At 44.0% G+C, this 20,104-nt stretch overlaps 1 pseudogene; it reads left to right on the plus strand.

Moving 5' to 3' along the window:
* Window positions 1-1,173: 1,173 nt before the first annotated feature.
* LOC8029318 lies at window positions 1,174-5,017 on the plus strand (annotated as a pseudogene).
* Window positions 5,018-20,104: the final 15,087 nt, after the last annotated feature.

Below are 20,104 nucleotides of genomic sequence, written 5' to 3' on the forward strand. Positions count from 1 at the left end.
TGGTTAAAATCGGCGAGCAACGTGAGGAAACTGTAGACGACTACAGGAGACAGGATTGACGCTGATAAAAGTCTGCGTCTATCCCGCCTCCTGTATTCTTTTACAGTTTCTTCACGTTGCTCGCTGACTTTAACCATGTATAATGCTTACCAACTAGCCCAGCTCACAACCCTTCTGCAAACATTGAAAGAGCCTTCAGAGCAATAGTTGTGTTTGGGAATTTTCGAGGGTGTTGCCAGAATTCCTTCTTCGGATGTCACGAGTCGTTTCTTATCCTCCGTTTCACTTCCACGTTCGAGCGCAGCCGACGTTAGGATCACATGGGCGCCCCTCATGTGGCGTTAGAAGTGCGGCGTGGCGGTGGTCCTCGTCGTCTTTGTGCCGCGTTTGTTATTACTTTCTAAACTAATCGATCACGCACGGTAATCGCGCCGCGATCATACGTTTTTTTGTTTTTTTTCGTTTGATTAGCATCTTTTCGTCTTTGTGCGTTTGCACAAAGACGAAGAGTGCCGCGAAGATGCACTTTTGGCACTTCTCGACCGACCCCATTGGATCGCAGTGTCGGCTGCACCCGGACTTGGTGTCCACGCCCAGGCTGCAGACTGGGCGTGGTCTTAAACCTTAGATTACATTTCAATGGAGCGAAATTCTGCTCAATCAACAGCTAGGCGCCGAAACTCCGGATGTGACAGGACCAAGCTTGCTACGCAGTTTTGAAAAAAAAATTCGTCTATTATTTTTTTGTCAACTCTTTTTTCTAAACCATTTCTTTCCCTAAACAGCAAAACGATAAACTAAAGTATTGTTATGTTGTAAATCTGATCGTCTGCAACGCAAATGCTTTGCGAGTGATGAGAGGAACAAGGCTGATTACGCACACGCTTTGCTTTCAGAGGGCACTCACGAACTCAACCTTAAATAGTGCATTTTGCTCTCTTTGTCTCTGGCAGTTCAATCAAAAGAAGGCCTTGATAACTTGTAACCATAATCCTGCCGGTGTGTGTGTACGTTTTGGATTCAATGTATAACTTTGCGTGTGTAAATCTATGTTGACAACTTAAGAAATACAGAGTGTGATTTACTATGTTCAAGTTGCTTGCTTCGTGATTGAAACAAGGTATTCGCAATTTGCTTAGCTTCTAAAACATATTCTTTATTCTGTAGGTCACCATGCGACGGTCTGTAACGGAGCGCACCTTGCACCGGCTTTTGATTTCGACCCTGATTGCATGCACCACAGTAGAAGCAGTTCAAGTTTACACGCAGTCCGGTGTCCTGCGAGGAACCACCCAGCGCATCATGGGAAAGACCATCGATGCCTTCTTGGGTGTGCCTTTCGCAGAACCACCCGTGGGAAACCTTCGATTCAAGAAGCCAGTTCCGATACGCCAGTGGGCAGGTGTCAGAAACGCCACGGAACTTGCACCACCTTGTCTTCAGATCGACCTTGATCTCCCCATGTCTTGGGCCAGGAGCAAGCGGAACGGATCAGAGGATTGTCTGTACCTGAATCTTTGGGTTCCGCCGTGCTCAGACACAGACTGCAACTGTTCCCTCAAGACCGTGCTCGTCAACATCTTCGGCGGAGGGTACAGCGTGGGCTCCAGCGACTGGGATGTCTACAACGGGTCCATAATAGCGTCGCGAGGAGACGTCATCTTCGCCAACATGAATTACAGGGTAGGCGCGTTTGGGTTCTTCAACGGCAAGGTGCCAGACGCTCCTGGAAACCAAGGTCTGCACGACACTCTTCTTGCGGTGAAGTGGATCAAAGAAAACATACTCGCGTTCGGAGGAGATCCCGACAAGATAACTCTGTTCGGGGAGAGCGCCGGTGCTGTGAGTGTGGGATACTTTCTGGTTTCGCCGCTGGCTAGAGGCATGGTGAAGAGGGTGGTGATGCAGAGTGGTAGCCCCTATTGGAAGATTGGCGACAACACGAAGGGTGGACCAGAAAAGGTCATCAACATGGCGAGGCAGCTCGGGTGCGCCAACGCCGGTGTGGACTTTGCGAGCGCTCACCGCAAGGTCATGCAGTGTCTCCGAAACAATGTCTCTGGCGATGACATTCTCCATGCGGGGATGCGACTGTACGGAAAAAAGCATTCATCCGTCTTCTTCCCCAGTTACGGTGACGACTTCCTTCCGGTCGACCCTGTGGTTCTCTTCGAGAACGGTTTCTTCAGCCCAGCGGAGGTGTTGATAGGTACGAACCGTGACGAAGGTTCAGTGTTTCTCAACACCATCTTTCCAGAGATATTTCCGCAGGAGGGTATAGGCGACATATCCAAGGACGAAGCCGGTTTTTACCTCATCCTAATGTTTCAGCACCTGATGGGGAAGACAACGACCGACGTGCGGGACTTTTATTTCAGTCACCTGATTAATGCCAATACAACCACCATCCTGCGAACAGCGTCCGATGCTGTTGGCGACTACGCCTTCACGTGCCCCGTGAACTACTTCGCGAAGGCGCTCTCCCGTCGAGGAAATGACGTGTACTGTTACTACTTCACGCATCGATCTAATCGCACCAGCCGCTCCGAATGGATGGGGGTGGCGCACTTTGAAGAGTTTCCTTTCATCATGGGTCTGCCACTGAGGAACGACACGGGCTACCCGTCCGACGAGGCGAAATTCAGCGAGGTGGTAATGGATATCTGGACAACATTTGCGAAAACAGGGTAAGCTACGCAGTTGCAATTGTATGTTTTTTGGTGCTCGTATTTTTTTTTTTTAACCGCAAAAAGGGAAAGCGGCGTCTTGTATGAAAGTGGAAATGTCCAGTAGAGGTAGATTGTTGGCCTAGTTGGTTTCGAAACTTGGAATACATTTTAGCGCACAAGGACACAAAGACGAGAATCTTCGCACTGTGGTATCTGATTCTCGTCTTTGTGTCCTTGTGTTTTGAGCGCTAAAATGTATTCTAAGTGGAACTGTTGTACTTACTGAAATACTTGATTTATTATCCAAGGAAGGGAAGAAAAGAAAGGAGAAACAGGGAAAAAAATATATAGTGTGAAATAAAAAAAAGAGCCTCGATTTTTAAATTCGCCCTGCTGATAATGTATGAGCTAGCAATACAATGAGCACTTGTTAATTGTCAAACTACCTAAAGAACAAGAAACAATCAGTCAAGTTTCGTACCTCCACTTTCTGATTGTAATCAGTTTGCTTTCCGTTCTTTTATAATCGTAGAACGAACCAATTGCTTTCGCCAGATTTATTCCCCTTCCTGGGGAGCTGATTCATGCCCCGTGCATTTTAAAACTGCTTGTCTTGATCTTTCACTCTCACAGATAATATCATGTGTGTCAGGGTTGTTCGTGTCAAGGTTGATGAGTTCCGTTGAACCCGTTTTAAAGTGGAAGGCGATGTTTGCGACAGTTGAAAAGTATTTCGATCGAAGTTTCATTTTCGTCAAAGCAGGAACGCCATGAAGTATATATAAAAAAATGGGAAACTAAGCTACTTGTGCTTGCGCTCCTGCTACGTATGCGCATAACATGTGCGGTTTGATGCCATGCGAGTCCCATTGTTGAGCATGCTGGGTAGTGCGCCGTGAAAGACGTGGGGCTTGGTACTGTCTCCGATGTAAAACTTCATGATCCTGCGTGGCGCCTTCGAATCTGCGGTACTCCGATAAGACTTGGAAGGTCTTGCGCATTTCCAGCTAGTTCAAACAAAAATTTAGAAACACTTGATTTTTATGCGTTGTCAATTTCAGGAATCTGAGAGTTTTCAAGTTATATTCCTCATTTGAAAATAATAAATCTGAGCTTCTTTTCGTGTAGAAAAAAAAATCAGTAATCAGCAATCTACGTATCTTAAACCTTCTTTTGTCCGCACCGTCCTAATAGAGTTTTTAGTAAGGTGTCGATATCTGTCCAGTCACTGCTGTGCAGGTTTGTACTTCAATTCATTTAGGATTGAGGTGCGAGAAACAATGGCTCTCCCTCTTGTGATTTGCACAAAGAAAAGCAGCGCGCAGTGATTTATTTGCCGTGGCTTGCGGAAGTGACTGGTGCCGATATTTTGTGCACTGTATAAGAGAGTGCTTTGTCACAATGAAGAGTATTGGAGTGGGTGCAGACGTTCCAGGAGGGACACACAATTGTGAGTCATAAGTAAGGAGCCGGACACCCGTCCGCGTCCAGAACTGAGAACAACATTGAGCGTGCATGTAAACGGACTCTTCCGGAGGCACGAGTGACAGTGAATGGTGTGGCAAACCATTTTCAAATCAGCCACAAGTCTGCATATGCAATAACTGCATATGCAATAATCCAGGACAGACTTGGATTTCGCAAAATTCGGTGTGAGATGGGAACTGAAACAGATGTGCGGATCATTTTTGGATCACTTGTATATCTTCCACTCAAGGTGATTTTAATTTGTGGTAGAATTTATCACGGCTATACTCTCACCACAAGAAAGCATAATGTTTTGCGAATAATTATGGAAGTATCTTTATTCTCCACAAAAAGTGAGAAATTCGTAACTATCTTTGAAGAGATGCACCATTCTTCCTGTTGGGGCAAAACTTCGTATATTTTTTTTTGTAATAAAATAATTCTAAAAGGACTTTGAACCGGTCGTTTCCCGCTGGTTGTGGTAAAATTGGGCTTAATTTGGGTTTTACAATTACACTTGGTATAGAAGTGCCGGTAATATAGGAGTTGGTATAATCTCCGCCATTCCAAGACAGGTTTTAATTCTTACCAAAGATTATATTTTGCTTAAACGCTGTATTTTTACATGATTATCGTGGACCCGGCATTCAGAGTTCACCAGCTGTTGTTGGGGTTGTGAGTACGGACAACTGTACAGGTTTACTGCTGTTTTCCCGCACAGGAAACCTCCAGCCGTCAACGGGACCCAGTGGCCGCGCTACACCGAACGCTCTCCTCTTCACATGGAGCTCAGTCCCAAAGGATTTAAGATCGGCAACGGAGTTCACGAGGGAAACTGTCGTTACTGGGAGAAGCACATCAAACCGCAAAGGAAGCTCTGACTTTACAGCGCTTAAAATACCAAGAAGAGCAGGGTGTATTAGTGACTCTTAATTAACTTTATTGAAGCTCGTTGCAATATCTCATAAGAAATGGTCAAAACGTTTTTTTAGCTGATGTTGAAATGATTCGTTATTTTATGACCTGCAATTTATTTTTTTTTTATTTCAAAGGATTTCGGTCATTTTAAGCATAAGGGTGGCCATTTTTAAGCCTTAATGCCTTGTTGGGTAGAATTTCCACGGGAGCGGCGAAATACCGGCGCCCAGGGTTTGTACTGCAAAATGTAGACTCTAACTTGCGCAGACAAAAAAAATATATATATATATATTAGACTTTTTTATCTAAAAATTGTATTTATATATCGGTAAAGATAGTTAACCTCCCTGAAAGCAATCTGCCTTTGTCGGGATGAGTCAGCAGTCGAAAACGATTACACCTCCTTCCCAGAAATTTGGCAGCCGAATGTTGCTCATGGATCGGAAGTGAGCACGTTGTGGTCAATCAGTCTGCTCTCTGGTTCATTTCATATGCCGGTGAATATTTGACTTTGCGTTCGTTACCTTAAACGACCATGACCAGAATCCGTTTTGAAGGTCTATTTTCTCTTTTGAGTTCAGTAGTACTTGATGCATTTTAAATATGCTGATTTTTTTTTTCTTTCGTCGGACGCTTTGTACATGAGCACCGAAAATTTTCAATTGTGTTTTCCACTGTTCATGCTGAATTAAAGCTCACCATCTGGGTCAAATGGTGGTGATTGGCGTTCGCATAGAATCCGAATTGATGTCAAATTGAAACTCTAGCCTGGGAAAATGCCGCATTTAGTCAGTCAGATGGGAATCATAAAAATATCTGGATCCCCGAAAAACAACAAATTTGGGTCTAGCAGCAAACCTTCTATTCCACCAAAAAAAAATCAAATATACTTTTTTTTTTATTGCTGCGCGTCAGCTTTAAACACATTGAAGAATACCTTTGGGTCTACTTCCCTGCAAAGCCCTCGCAGCGGCATTCACTGCGATCTGCGGCGAATAACTCTGCCGCCAAAAGACTAAACCCTCGGAGGAATCTGGGGCGTCTACTTTCCTGCAATACACTCGGGAGGGCCAATTGCTGCCATCTACGGACAGAGCCCGGCAGTTGACGAAGCTGAAGGTATGTTTAGATCTAATCAAAGAGTAATCTGCGTAGTGGCAGTGAGCATTGCGTTTCACGTGCTTTCGTCATTTTCCCATTGTCACCTGCAATTCCCCAGCATCTTATTATCATTCCGCGGCCAATGTGATTGAGGTATTTGACGATAAGAGCGAAGAAGGACCAGTCCCGTTTTCTAAACTGCCAGTGATAACAAAAAAAGAAAAGTATTTGCTAAAGTAGTAGTTGCACTTCTTGTGAACAAGGCTCTGGTGTTTACTTTCCTGCACCGCACAAAAACAGCAAACCATTGCATTGTGCATTAAAAAAAAAAAAAAAAGAACAGCGAATAACGAGATCGAGAACATGATTATTCGTAAAATTGCGATCTGAGCAGATGGCGATTACGAGTGAAGACGTAATCGCTGTCCCGTAAATCGCTGTCATTTTTCCGACGATTGCGGTGACTCGATGCTTTGGTGCTCAGCGAGAAAGTAGACGCTCAGGCCTTGTTCACAAAAAGTGCGACTATTACTCGAGCAAATACAGTATTTGTTCTCGCAAAACAACTTTTTTTTTTTTTTGCGTTTGACTGGATAAATACGTAACAATGTGTGTGTGTGGAGGGGGAGGGGGAAAGGGGGGGGGGGCGGCTTCAAAGTACTCCTTGGATACCAAAAAATTTGTTTCTGGAGAATGAAAGTATGGCTATCAAATGAATACCCATGCTAGTAAAAATAACTCACTTAACGGAAAAAAAAACACTCTTTGATTTGCGAACACGGGTGATTTATTTTCGATTCATTGCGTGAAAATTCAGAACCCAATCTCACTTGTCAACATACATATAAAAAATGTCACAAACATTATCATCACACAAAATGCTTATGAAAGGGGCAGGTGAATGATTTCATTGAATGAAGCTTACCGTGCAAAATGTGAACCATGGATGAACTATCTTGACAAAAATTACGCTAATATGGTTCCTTAAATAAATAGGTTGGGGATTGGGAACAAAACTACGAACGAACTAAGCAATAGGCAGTGGTTCGCCATAATCTTCCGAATGAAAATAAATACAAATTATATTTTAATCACAAATCACATGCTAATACTTAAAAGGGCGGTGCAAGGATATTCAGTTGGAATGCTTTTTACTTTACACGAGCTTAGTGCTACTAGTGGGAATGAAAGATACTCGCACGCTACGCCACTGGCTAAGAAACTCCTTTGTTGTGGTGGAATTTCAGTGACAAAAGCGAGCGTTTTCATTCAATCTTTCCTTCGCGAAACTTGATGACGTAACTGGGGGATTGCAGTATCCTCCAGTAACGATATGTGCATGCGATTCATAGGTTGAACCAGAGCATTGCGTAGGAACTTTATTTGGGCTCGCGATAATCGATAGCTCGAGAAGCATTAGGGTCCCGTTTCCAGTCGCTGCAATGACGACAATAGCCTAACCGTACTAATGTCTGGAACTCAGCCCGCGTCCTGTGCCTTGCCAACCACAACGCGTGGATATGATCAACATTGGCGGCATAAAATCGGCTCCAGACCCCGTGGCCGCTGGTTCTTGCCGCGAGTTGAGGGGGTTTTCTGTTATTTGTTTTCTGTTATTTTTTTCTGCGACTTAATTGCGTGTGGTGAAAAAACGAACGGGTGTTTCACAGGTCCTTAACGCCAGGCATCCGTTTTAAGCGATATTTGAGTAAAGTACAAGAATCGTTGCATCGCCCCTTTAATTCTGAAACTAGCCAATTCTTTCAAAAGATGCTAGCGCAAGAAAAAACATCGAGGAAGCAACAAAACTGCATAACTCAAAGTCTAATATTTTGGGAAATATTAACCTATAAACGGCGGCTGCCGTTCTGCAGTTTTTTTAGGGATTGTTTTATTAGCCGACTATCAGCTAGTGTTACCCTTCCTAAAATTGTTAATTAAGTAAAGTGACATCTAATGAACTGAATCCTTCCACCACATAGGGATGTGAGAGGCACTTTAAGATATCTAGAAGCTCCGACAGCTCTTGGTTGAAGAATTAAAGCATAATCCAGTCGGGCAAATTACAGTGAAGTGCAACAAATGCACGTCTACTCTGGGACCGTAAAAGATAGTGCAGATGTGAAAAATACCGCATGGTTCGTTCGGAAGAGGGCCATAAGTACCGCTACTTTTGTTTACGCATGCCATTGAGTTCCTTAGAATGTCTCCGTCGAGTTGCACGGACTTGACTCTCGGTGTAGAAAAGGACAGCGGGGACATTGTCTTATTTCTTTCGCATCGTTTTCCAGTGATGACCGAGCTGCTACACGTTTGTGAAAACGCGTCAAAGGACATTCTCGGGGGGCAAACAAAATCAAATCTGTCGAAGACGGCCGTGGTGGGAGACTTGGGATGCTGAATGCAAATCAAATAGCGTCGACAGTTATAGCGAACGTCTCCAAAGTAGCTAAAGGCCCTGTCGGGACATTGTCTCGGAGCTTCTGTCTCGTGGTCTTGAGGCGTCCTCAGGATTTGTCGGGTGACGTTGAAAAGCATGGGGAACTTCCGTCTGGCATGCTGAATATAGACACGGCTCCTTCTTGGCGTAGGAAGAGTAGAAAATAATGTCACTGCAGCATTCCCAGCATGGCCACGCATATGATGAACATCGGATAGGGATGGAAGTTCAGAGATCTTGAGCTGCCTTAATTCTTCAGAATTTGCAATCCACGGTGCTCCACGGGTAAATGCGAAAGCGGCTGAAATAAAAGACACTTTTTACACGTCAGCATTTTTTTCGGGTTTATATATATATAGTTTTGTTTTTCGAACAGTTACTACCCTGGGCAGCCAAGTAATTTCTAAGAATTGGCGTAGCAAGCCTACATGCTGCAATTTTCCTCGAGAGTGCAATTTAACGGTCATCTGACGAAATACGTAGTCTCTAACTTGTCTTCTTCAAAGAGTTTTCGTTCTATCCTTTTCCGGACCTTAAATCGGAATTCGGGAAGTTCAGTAGATAAAATTGACCACTGTACCGAGCTGTGGGAGATTACAGAGCTTTAGAATAGAAGGGTTCAATGTTTTAGGTCCCCCGAGCAGTTTGGGTCGTCGCACTGCGCATGCGCAGAACGTGTGCGCATTTAATAATGTGAGAATTGTTTTGTACATGCAGAATGGAACCCCCGACTCAAAGGTGAACTATGTCACAAATGAAATTCGTATATAAATCGTTACAGACAGACGGATAAGTACATCCTACTGGGAAGCGAATTGTACAGTCGTGGCTTCATACCTATGGCTAGAGGCATGGCTCTTTCTTCGATTCTGTTGTTGATGTAATAACGTTCATGAACTGCGACAACGTCATTCAGATGCAGTCAAGCCCCAAGTAGCCTGAGGCTCTGTGATATGTGAAATGCAAGGATGTATTTTTGGACTCGGAATTCGAATCGAGTGGCTCTAAATGGAACGTGCCGCCAAATGACCCGAAATTGAAGTGGAAAATTTTGTTAAACTTTAAATTCAATGCGTCAAGACACGGGAAGGGGAAGTTTTAAAGCATAATCTTTTCAGTGTTCCTTCATTTCCTAAACGTCGGTGGGTTGGAACCGCCTTCCCGCTTCGATCGCTAACATTACGGATTGCGTTTTAAGAATGCTCTTACTAATAGGTGCACTTCGTATTTGTTTTTGTGATCTCACTCCCGTCTTCAATGCATTATTTCGTGGATATTATAAATAAATAAATCGCTCCTCTTCTCGTATTTTTATCTGCTATTTTAATGATTTCCCCTCATATTTCAACCCCAGCTTCGAGTAATTTAACATGATTAACATATACCCCCTTGCTCGCGCTTTGACCGTCTTTATAATAAACACCTTTTAAAGTAATTTAAAGCAGAACATGACGGGGCGGTTCCCAACGTGTAATGTCACTACGTCATCAAAATTGGGGTGTCGTATTTTGAAGCTCGAATCGTGCGCGAGCAGACTGTAAGGCATGTACACAAAAGCAGTGAATCATTGGGCATGGGTACCCCGATGGAGGCACCAGACAACCTTTATATAATCAGATGGTCCTGCCAGAAGAATACTAAAGATAGACATGTGCGAAAGTAAAAAGAAGCTAACCGAAACTCGCACGAAATTTGGTATATGCGATATGTGTCCTACTCTATTTTCCCAAAACAAGTGTAGTTACTCTTACTCCACGTAAATCGCAAATAAGGTCTTAGTTGAAAGGATATCTGCGGTGTTCATGCGCTACATATTCACATGGGGTTCTCTTATATCAAAAATATGATGGTAATATTTTTCTGCTTTCCACATTTCGGGCGATTGATATTTCGCACATGTTATCCAGGGCTTCAGATTTCAAGGTCCTGCGTGGAATTTTTGCGTTAAATGCTAAGAAACCTTTCAAGGGACTCTTTTTACTGGAGGGAAATATAAAATAAATATGCACTTTTTTTACTGCAGAATATATTTTTCTATTAAGAGACAAATGGCTCTCAATTTATTTTATTATCTTTCACCTTATTGCGTTGAACGAACGGTCACATATTGCGACACGTTAGTGCAATTCAGAAAGCTTTCGTTCTTAAACTAACTAAAATTGTAAAAAAAAAAAAAAAAGATTAAAGATAGATAATTTGTTCTCGCGTGCGTCAACACAATCTTTTGAATCCGGTTTTCTGGATCTGGGGCAGAGGCCGCACTTTGTTCAGGCCATACAGCCCCAGAACTAACACTGGAGAGTCATAATATCGTCACGATTTCTCAATCTAATCAAGAAGCTAAAGATAAGTTGTCTCTCTACCCTCAAATTTTGTTTGAGTCAAAATATGAATCAGTTGAAGGAGGTTGAAATATGCACGTTGGAAAGCGTGAATATTTTGTTCCGCAAAGAAAGCGTTAAGTCTGACTTTTTTAGTTATGACTGTAAGAAAATATAACATCCGAACGAAGGACGTCATATATATTGGAAGTTCTAAATTGCATGACAAATTGCAGCGAAATCATGAATAAAGACAGAAACCTATTCTTCATATTGTGGAGGCATCAGTCGGCAGCTGAAGCTACTCTCAATTAAACGATTTCTTAATATGGGGGGTAAAAAAATTGCTGTTCTTCACTTACCCAAAAGAACTACGAGGCAAATATTGGCTCTGGAAAAACAAATAATGAGTAATTTTATTATCAATCATGTCACCAACTCGGTTTGCTTTGAAAATCTTACAAATAAATAACATAAAAGGAAAATGTATCTTTATCCTACACATCAAATCTGCAGACACACAGTGTGCAGTGTGTGTTGAGCTGCGCTCGAAAAACACGCTGCACATAATGTCTCCCAACTTGCTCCTGAGGATAAGGATGTATATACATTTATAATGTGTCGCGGAGACGAATTTGTGGATCTTCATACGATTGTTTAATTGCGCTGACAACACGCCCTCAAACGGTCTGTACCTGTTCGTCACATATAGAGCCATCTCGCCAGACCAAGGGCAGCGCATACCGCAGGCGACGAGATTGAAGCACCTTGTGCGCTTGTCTTAAGAAGCGACCAGCGTGAATATTATCGAGGGGATTTAGACGAAATATTTCGGTGGCGCCCTCGCATGATTTCTCTTCCTGACGTCACAACCAAGGTGGATGATGTCCGTCAGGAGCACGGTGAAACATTCGAGTCTCTGTCCGACACCGTCAAAATTCGCAGTCTGAGATTGTTCTTATTTCAGTCGATAAAATAAAAGCAATCCAACAGAAGACACCATAGTAGCCGTCTGGTCACCAGTGGAAGGCCAAACACAGTGACAGATGATAGTACGGGTCGCGCATGGCATTTTGCCCAACAAATGTGACGACGAGCCGCCATTTCCTACGTTGGGTGATGCGATCTCCTACGTCATCGTATCCTTATAGGTGTTGAGGTCTCGTAGTTGGTGCAGCTATGAGTTACGTGGTTGGTGCGAGAATGGATCACATGGCGGCCCGTAAGCACGTGAAATGACTCCACACGACACCACGGCGTCACGTCACCTGAGCACGTGAAATAATGTCACGTTACTATAGCTAATGTGATCTCGTACCCTATTGTGATTACGTGGCACCGCGTGACTCCATCCATCACAGGTGGCGACAGACGTTTTGCGGAAATACAAGGGCCTACAAGCTCTAGCAATGCTCCTCCGTGGGAGATCAATAAAAAAAAATCCTTCGTTGGAGCAGTAATCGATTCCTGCAAGTGACGAATTAATTTTTGTAAGTAACAGCATCTTGCCCTAAAACACATTTCGTGTTTTTTCAAGCTCTAAAACATATTTTGTGCTATATATATCCAATGAATCTCCGACGGCCACGTCATAGCTCTCTCCGTGGTTTTCTCTATATGGCTATCAAACGCAAATACCTTGACAATTACAATGCCTATCAAATTAAATGCCAATTCCCGTATAATTTTTGACCTCTTCGTCCTTACGAAACTTTACACTTGTACCAAATGATTGCGCAATATGTGTACATAATGTGGAAACCTGTCTTTCATCGAAGTTCAACTCAAAATTCAATTTCTGTTTACGTAACTCTATAATTGACAAATGGAAGCAATTAGAAATCAAATAACACTTCTTATAGTGGTCATAAAACGATATCGGTTTGGAATTTTCGTGACTTAGCAGAGGCGTACTGGTCCCAGTCTGGCCCTATACTTCGTTTCAGCTTCGATCCAGACGCAGCCGATGCTACAAGCGTGGGCATGTGGTCCAGACCAGTGCTTGCACTGTACGAGAGCGCGTGCTTGGCAGGGATGCTGAAAGCCCGGAGCTCGCGCTTGTAGCTTTGGCTGCGTCTGGACCGAAGCTGAAACGAAGTATAGTATACTCGCATAGACCGCCACTGATTCGGAAGCTTTCTTGTCCCGGTGAAATTGCGAGAATAAAAGAGGGCTATTTCTTTCAGTCTTGCCTTTTCAAAGCTTGATGACGTAATTGTGGGATCGTAATCGCCCACCTGACGACAGTCGAGCGCGGCTCATGTATTGGACACGAGAACTGCGTGAGAAATCGACTCCGGCTTGTAACAATCATATGCCTCGGCGGACACTCGACTAGTGGCTCGTGTCCAACCACCGCGGTAATGAGAATAGCCGAACCCTAACAATGCCTGGAGCTCAGCTCGCGTTTTCTACTTTGACAACCCCAGCGCGTGGGTATGATCAACGTTGGCGACATAGGAGAGGCACGAAGCCACGTGGTCGCTTGTTCTGGCCCTGAGTTGAGGGGATTAACGAAGCTCCTATTTCTCGAATTGTTTTGGCGACTGTCATTGCCTAAAAATAAAAACCAAATTCAGTTGCTAACGTCAGGTAGTGATTCAAAATAGTATTGAGCGAAACTATAAAAATCGTTTCATGGCTCTTTTAAGTAAACAGGCGGCCCCTTGTATCATGACTTATCAAGCGGCGCAGTAGTCTTTAAAATATCTTCGCCCATTTATGTCGCTGCCGAACACGCGGGGAGTGTTTGTTTAAATATGAACACTTGGATGTATGCAGTGCATCATCGAGATTATTCTTGTTTTTAATTAAAATTCAAATACAAAAACGAGAAAGTAGCGATCTTACCGTAACGACCCCATGCTCTGCGGTTGGAGTCCCGGCTGCCACTGCATTCACCAGGCGACCCGAACCCGAATAATTATGAAGAGGCACGTGGCTTACGTCATTCGCAGGAAAAACCTGGCTCGTGGCGCCCTAGTGCTGAGGACATTAGGAGAGAGACGGCGCCAACGACTGACTGGACCTAGAAAGTCAACGTCTGTTTACCCCTTGGGCAACATTGAGCCGCTGATGACCCCGCTTGGCAGCCAAACGAGTCAGAGGATTGCTTTATTGTTCCCGGTCCAAATATTATTATCCCTCCTTTCTTTTTGTGTGTGTGTTTGTTTGTTTTTCACTGGGCGCGGGGGGGGGGGGGGGGGGGGGTAGGCGAGGGAGAAAGGGTTAAACACAGATAGCCCAAGATATTGAGCGATACATCTCTCTGTCAGAATGAGTCATTGGGTTACACTTACGAGCAGTCCTATATTTGTTTTTATTTAACTATTCCTTGCAGCTTTGTTGTTGTTTGTTTTTGTTTTTGTTTTTCATTCAAAATGGTTGATTTCAATCGGACACGACAAAAGTTTCGACGCGGCTGTAAGCTATACGCCTCGCAAGTGGGCTCATTTTCGTCTTTTGCGCATGAGAAAAGAAGTAGCGGTGACGTCAGAACGCCGAGCCCTGATTGGCTGGTCGCGATCCCCTATCTCAGCGTCGTCTGCTCCTTTGCAATGTCGTCTGCTCGCAACATCGTCTGCGTCTGTCTTACCTTTCCTGCGACTTTCGGAAGTGCAGGTCTTTACGAGCGAGCTCGACTTCGCCTTTCAGAGAGGGCAGACGAAATAACTCGAGCGGTACGTTGTTTTTTTTCTAACAACTAGCAGACGCGCATCAAGGAGGGAAGTCAAAGGACTCACTGGCGAGGTGTCCCGAGGCGCCGAGGTTTGTTTGCTAAGAACCGCGAGTGAGCGTGTTAGTGTCCGCAAGTTCCCTCCCAAATACTTTTTCCCTCCTTTCGTGTGCGGCGAGACCCCTCATTCTTTAACGGCGTCGGCGGGTTGGCGCAGTTAACGTCGTCTGCTTTACGTCTGCTAGTCAAAGCGATGGCTGCTTTATTATTTCTGCGTCTGTCGGAGATTCACCGCTTTTTCACCGGCGAGTCACCGTTGCCTCGGGAAACAAGGAGATAACCAGAGGAAGAAATTGACCTCTTAATCTAAAACTGAGGTCAGCGATCAAAGTATAATACGGGAAGGGTTCACAAGAGTCGCGCGGGCATATTCCATTCAGCGCACCAGAAGGTCGTGGACAGACGGTCGCCGAGTCGCGGAGTGCCTACTAGGCATAACTGCCGTGCTCGCTTGGTCGCGTTCGGTGGAATCGTGGCCGTTGGCGCTTTTCCCGGGTGTTTGTGGATCCAGCGTTCTTGTTCGTCTTGGTCTGTTTCAAGTACTTTTTACTTTTTTCTTGCTGCTTGAAGTCGGGACGCGTGAGAAGCGCACGTAGAAAAATAAACTTCCGTAGGTCGTCGCGACCGCGACGCTGTCGGCCATGCTGATTTGATCGTAAGAAGTGCGTAAGACAGCTTCGGAGCTGTCGTAGGATTTCATCGTAACCTGCGCAAAACTTACGAAAATTTCGTTTCGTGAGTACGAATTTGTTCTTAAGTTCTGTCTTACGCATATTTTTGGCGTAAGATCGTTTCGTGAATCTGGCCTCTGCACTTCCGAAAGTCGCAGGAAAGGTGAGACAGACGCAGACGACGTTGCGAGCAGACGACGTTGCAAAGGAGCAGACGACGCTCAGGTAGGGGGGTCGCGATCAGCCAATCAGGGCTCGGCGTTCTGACGTCATCACTACCCCCTGCGCAAGAAGCAGACGAACTTGCCCTCCGCATAACGTATGTTTGGCCAGGCACCTTCCTGGCTTGAAAGCTTCAATCCAGGTTGATGTTCAGTTCGACTCTAAGTCTCAGTTGGGCTGAAAACAAAGATTTGGTATAAAGCCAATAAACTAAAATCCAGGCTCTAAAATAAAGAGAAAAGCAAGCATAACACAAAGAGACAAAAGCCAGCTGGTGTGCGAGTTTCATAAGTTCTACGTACATTGTCTGTACGTCTTGTGGTGGTTGTTGTTGTTTTTATTTCCGCAGTCTCGGCCGGGTCAATTATGTAAAAGAGGAAGTATAAATACTCCTACAGTACCACATTCGAATGGCGTCCACTTAAACAAAATAATAAAACCAATCGAGTTTTCCTTTTATTATTATTGGCTGAAGATCTGGTTAAGTACGACAGGTATGAAGGAGATAGACGTGATGGTTGTCACACTTTCTACGTCAGGCATTCCCTAATCAAGTCTGCAAAACAAAAATGGTGTCCAATTTACACGCTGGCTAGCGGTCTGTGAGCCAGACGAGACATTCCAAGGACACTTAATATCTCTGGCTAAGCCTTCATTACATCTCCATCAGTCGAGTTCCCGGGGTTGCTATTAGAACGTGCGTTAACAAAGGCTTTACTCTTCGCGGCATCTTCAATTTTAGTATTACGACCAGGTGTCGCTGCGATAATAATAAAAAGTAAGTGTAACCTTAAGAAAAACTTCACACAAAAAAATGCAAATCATGTACAACAACAACACATGAAACATTTATACCATTCCTCGTAAGGTTTTCTTTTTTTTTTTTTATTTATTAAGAATTATTTTTTTTTTCAGGTAATGCTTTTGGGGCACGTTTGTAAATGCGTAGACAAGATCACACTGTGCTGTAGTGGCTTCCTTTCTGTTTCCTTTTTTTATAATCCCACTCATGGAGGCAACATGGCTGTTCCATTATTAGCGAGTCGTGACTCTGGCGCATGTGACGTCGGGTGATCTGGCTCTGCCGGTGAAGGCTGAAAAAGTGAAGAAAAATGACAGCATCATTATCGTCAACCAATTATGAACAAAGTCACAATCAACGCAGGAGTTTCAAAATAGAGCGATTGAAATCATGATGACATAGCGGGATTAGGTCGTCATGTATCACATGCAGTCTGAAGAATTTGCTCGGTAACACAATAGATAAAGCATGCCATATCGACAACAGATTAGGAACAGTGAGAGCCTCACGGTACATCAAGCGGGCGTGTCGTATTGAGGAAGTGAGTTACGGTACAAACACAACCGTGCGGTGTGTGGTGCCGAAGTTGGCTCTGGAGGGGAACGAACACAATCTAACCTACCGTTGGCTGCAGCACAGACGAAGAAAATATATTTTGTAACTACACGTGTTTATATTTGTTGAGCAGAAACGTTGAGCGAAGAAGCGAAGCAGTTCGTTCGGCGAATATTTCCGAACTAGATAAGGCGGTGTAACAGCGTTAAGATGTTCTTACGGGAGGCTGTAAAAACAAAACAGAAATAAAAACACGACGTAAGAATTTTTTAACGCTTCCCTTACAGCTTCAGTATAGCAATCATTTTACCTCTGTCGTATTCGTTTCAATTATGTCCAACGTAAAATTTATGTCCAAACATCACTAGACCTTTCGGTCTACACTATACTTTATGCTTCACTCGAAAATTATCAGAACTCGTGGCCGCATTTCCTCTTTCAGTGTATACTGCTGTGGTTGTCAATTTTTCAAGCAATTTCGGAGCTGGTTACAAAATACAACTGTGTTAGACACATAAAAACTGTTTCTACTTAGGTTTCTAGTTGATTCCTAAAGAAGATAATCGTTTTGTTTCGTATTTCACTAGGTTCAAGAGTTTCAACTCGGTCTTAAAAGTTTCCACGGCGTGCAACAAAGTTTTACTTTTTTGAAGCAGCCATGAATTAAAACTGCCCCAAAAACATCCGCTAAAACTCCCTGCGAAAATAAAAAAAAAAAAGCCTGCGCGAACCTGGGCCTCTAAACTCGTCAAAAACAAAGTTAGAGCCGAAGTTGACAGAGCGCGCCAATTGGCCTTTCACGACGATAACTTGGCGCTTTTTTTCGCCGACGTCCAATCGGCGCGCTCCGCGAACATTCGGCTCCAACTTTCTGTTTTATTAGCTTAGGGCCCCTGTGGTTGTATATACTATACTACACGTTTTCACATATGTGTTGTTGTTTCAGATATACTAACGGAAGCGTAGAAACACAAGGAGAACCTTTCAGTTGAGTGGTAACCAGTCTGTTTAAGTGTAGAGTAGGCAGATCTAATGTTTACGACTCATTCCGGCCAATCGTATTTCGGCAGTGCATCACGCTATCTAACATTGGTCACAATGCAACATCGCGCAGCATGCTGTAAACGCTAAAATTCTTTGCACTATTATTAAAAATGAAGAGCAATGTGTCCTTACCAGAATTTGCGGCTCGCCGCCATTCACGTACTCGTGCATGTGAGTCACACTAAGCTGTTGAGTGTAGTTCTTCTGTGAACAAAATATTAAAAAATAATTTTCAACTTGACAAGTTCTTATTATAGACCTTCTAGAAGATTATATGATATGTCGGCTATACCGGATAAAACTGGAATAGTCGGCTCCACGGAACATACAATGACAAAACGACTTATAATATAATTTGTAACACTTGTAGTGTTATTTCAATTTTGACGGTGTCTTTTGAGTAAAACTATTCGCAGACGACTTGCGACTTCAAGTGCAAACCCGCAAAGATGGCGTCATTGCATGGTACTCCCTGTGTACCAACAGAACTCCAATATTGCGATCGCTCGTGCCTTCTTCCCCGGTAATAAACATGAAACCGGACAGGATTGACGCAATCATGTATTGCAAACTAAATTTCTGAATGAGAGTACTAGTAAAATTTGTATGCTTCTCTTTATGCGTACGAGCAACCCACAATAAGTACAGGGTGATTCAAGGAGAGGCCAGGCTCTTTAAATCGACCACAAAATTCGGTTTTTTAATCTATCGCGCTACGACTTGTGCAGCGTCGCCCACAGATGGTGCCTTTTTTTTTTCTTTTTTTTTTTAATTTGCAAAGAGCGAACTTACCTGAGGAAAAAGTAACGAAAGAAAAAGGCTTAGCTCCTATGGAAACGCAACGAAGCCACCGGTCTTCAGACAACACGGCGCCGTTTCGCACGGGAGACAAGAGATGGCGCAAGCGGTCGCTACGCCAACTGCCGCCAACGAACGAGCACGCGAACAACGCGAACGAACGAACGACGTCGAGAGCCGGCGACTTTAGCAGACAAGGAACTGCAGTTCCTTGTTGTTACCGCACCTGATTTTGTTTCTGCAACTGTCGCCGCCTGCGGAACGCGCGCCGCTTTTGAGTCGAAAAGATCGTCTGCTAAAGACGCCGGCTCTCGACGCCGTATGCTCATTCGTTGGCGGCAGAGCTTTTTACACTGGCTCTGGTTGGCGGCGTTCGTTGCGCCATCTCTTGTCTCCCGTGCGAAACGGCGCCTTGTTGTTTGAAGACCGGTGGCGTCGCTGCGTTTTCATAGGAGCTGAACCTTTTTCTTTCTTTACTTTTTCCTCAGGTAAGTTCACTCTTTGCAAATTTCACAAAAAAAAAAGGCACCATCCGTAGGCAATTCTGCACAAAGTCGTAGCGCGATAGGGTAAGAAACCGAATTTCGCGGTCGATTTCAAGAGTCTGGCCTCTCCTTGAATCACCCACCCTGTAGAAGTCATACAAAAAAGGGGCGGCGACTCCAGGCCGTGATACACGTGAGTAAATAACTTTTCAAGTATACTTTGCAATTATAGTAATAAAAATAAATTAAAAGTACCCTTACCTCACTTTATTTCGGTGAATTCCATAATTACAAAATGCTTGAAAAGTAATTGCATTATAGTTATTCAATTACAGTAGTGTCGCACCTCTTCTTTGTTCCAGCGATGTTTTCACTTTACGCTGGATCTAGAGTGTTTTTGTGAATTTTTTTACAGATACTTTTACCCGAACATTATTCGAAACAGACGAGTGCAAAAACTATAAGCTTGAACCATGGGTTGGCGCTTCCGCTGCATGAGCCTTCTCGTCCGGACTATGCTCATTAAAAAAAACAAGGTTGCTGGTAACATTGATTCTATTACAGGTTGGAGCGCACAACTAGATAATCCCGCCCAAATTTAATTGGTGTGACTAAAGTCTAATTCGCATAGTCCGATATTGCTCGCGATTTTACAGTTGCGACGCTGAGCGCTGCAGCTTCAACCGCGCATTTTTCTTCCACATCAACGCCGTCGTGAAGACTAACAATGTTTAGATTTGGGCTAGTTGGTTTGTCATTCTTATGTATACTGCGCTGCAAAGTCACACTTAACACATCAAAACGTTTGCGTCTGATGTGTTCAGTGTAACTTCGCAGCGCAGTATACACCAGAACAACGTCGTCGCAATCGCGAA

This window comes from Ixodes scapularis, unplaced genomic scaffold (genome assembly GCF_016920785.2).
Source record: "Ixodes scapularis isolate PalLabHiFi unplaced genomic scaffold, ASM1692078v2 PGA_scaffold0__279_contigs__length_252992795, whole genome shotgun sequence".
Taxonomy (NCBI): domain Eukaryota; kingdom Metazoa; phylum Arthropoda; class Arachnida; order Ixodida; family Ixodidae; genus Ixodes; species Ixodes scapularis.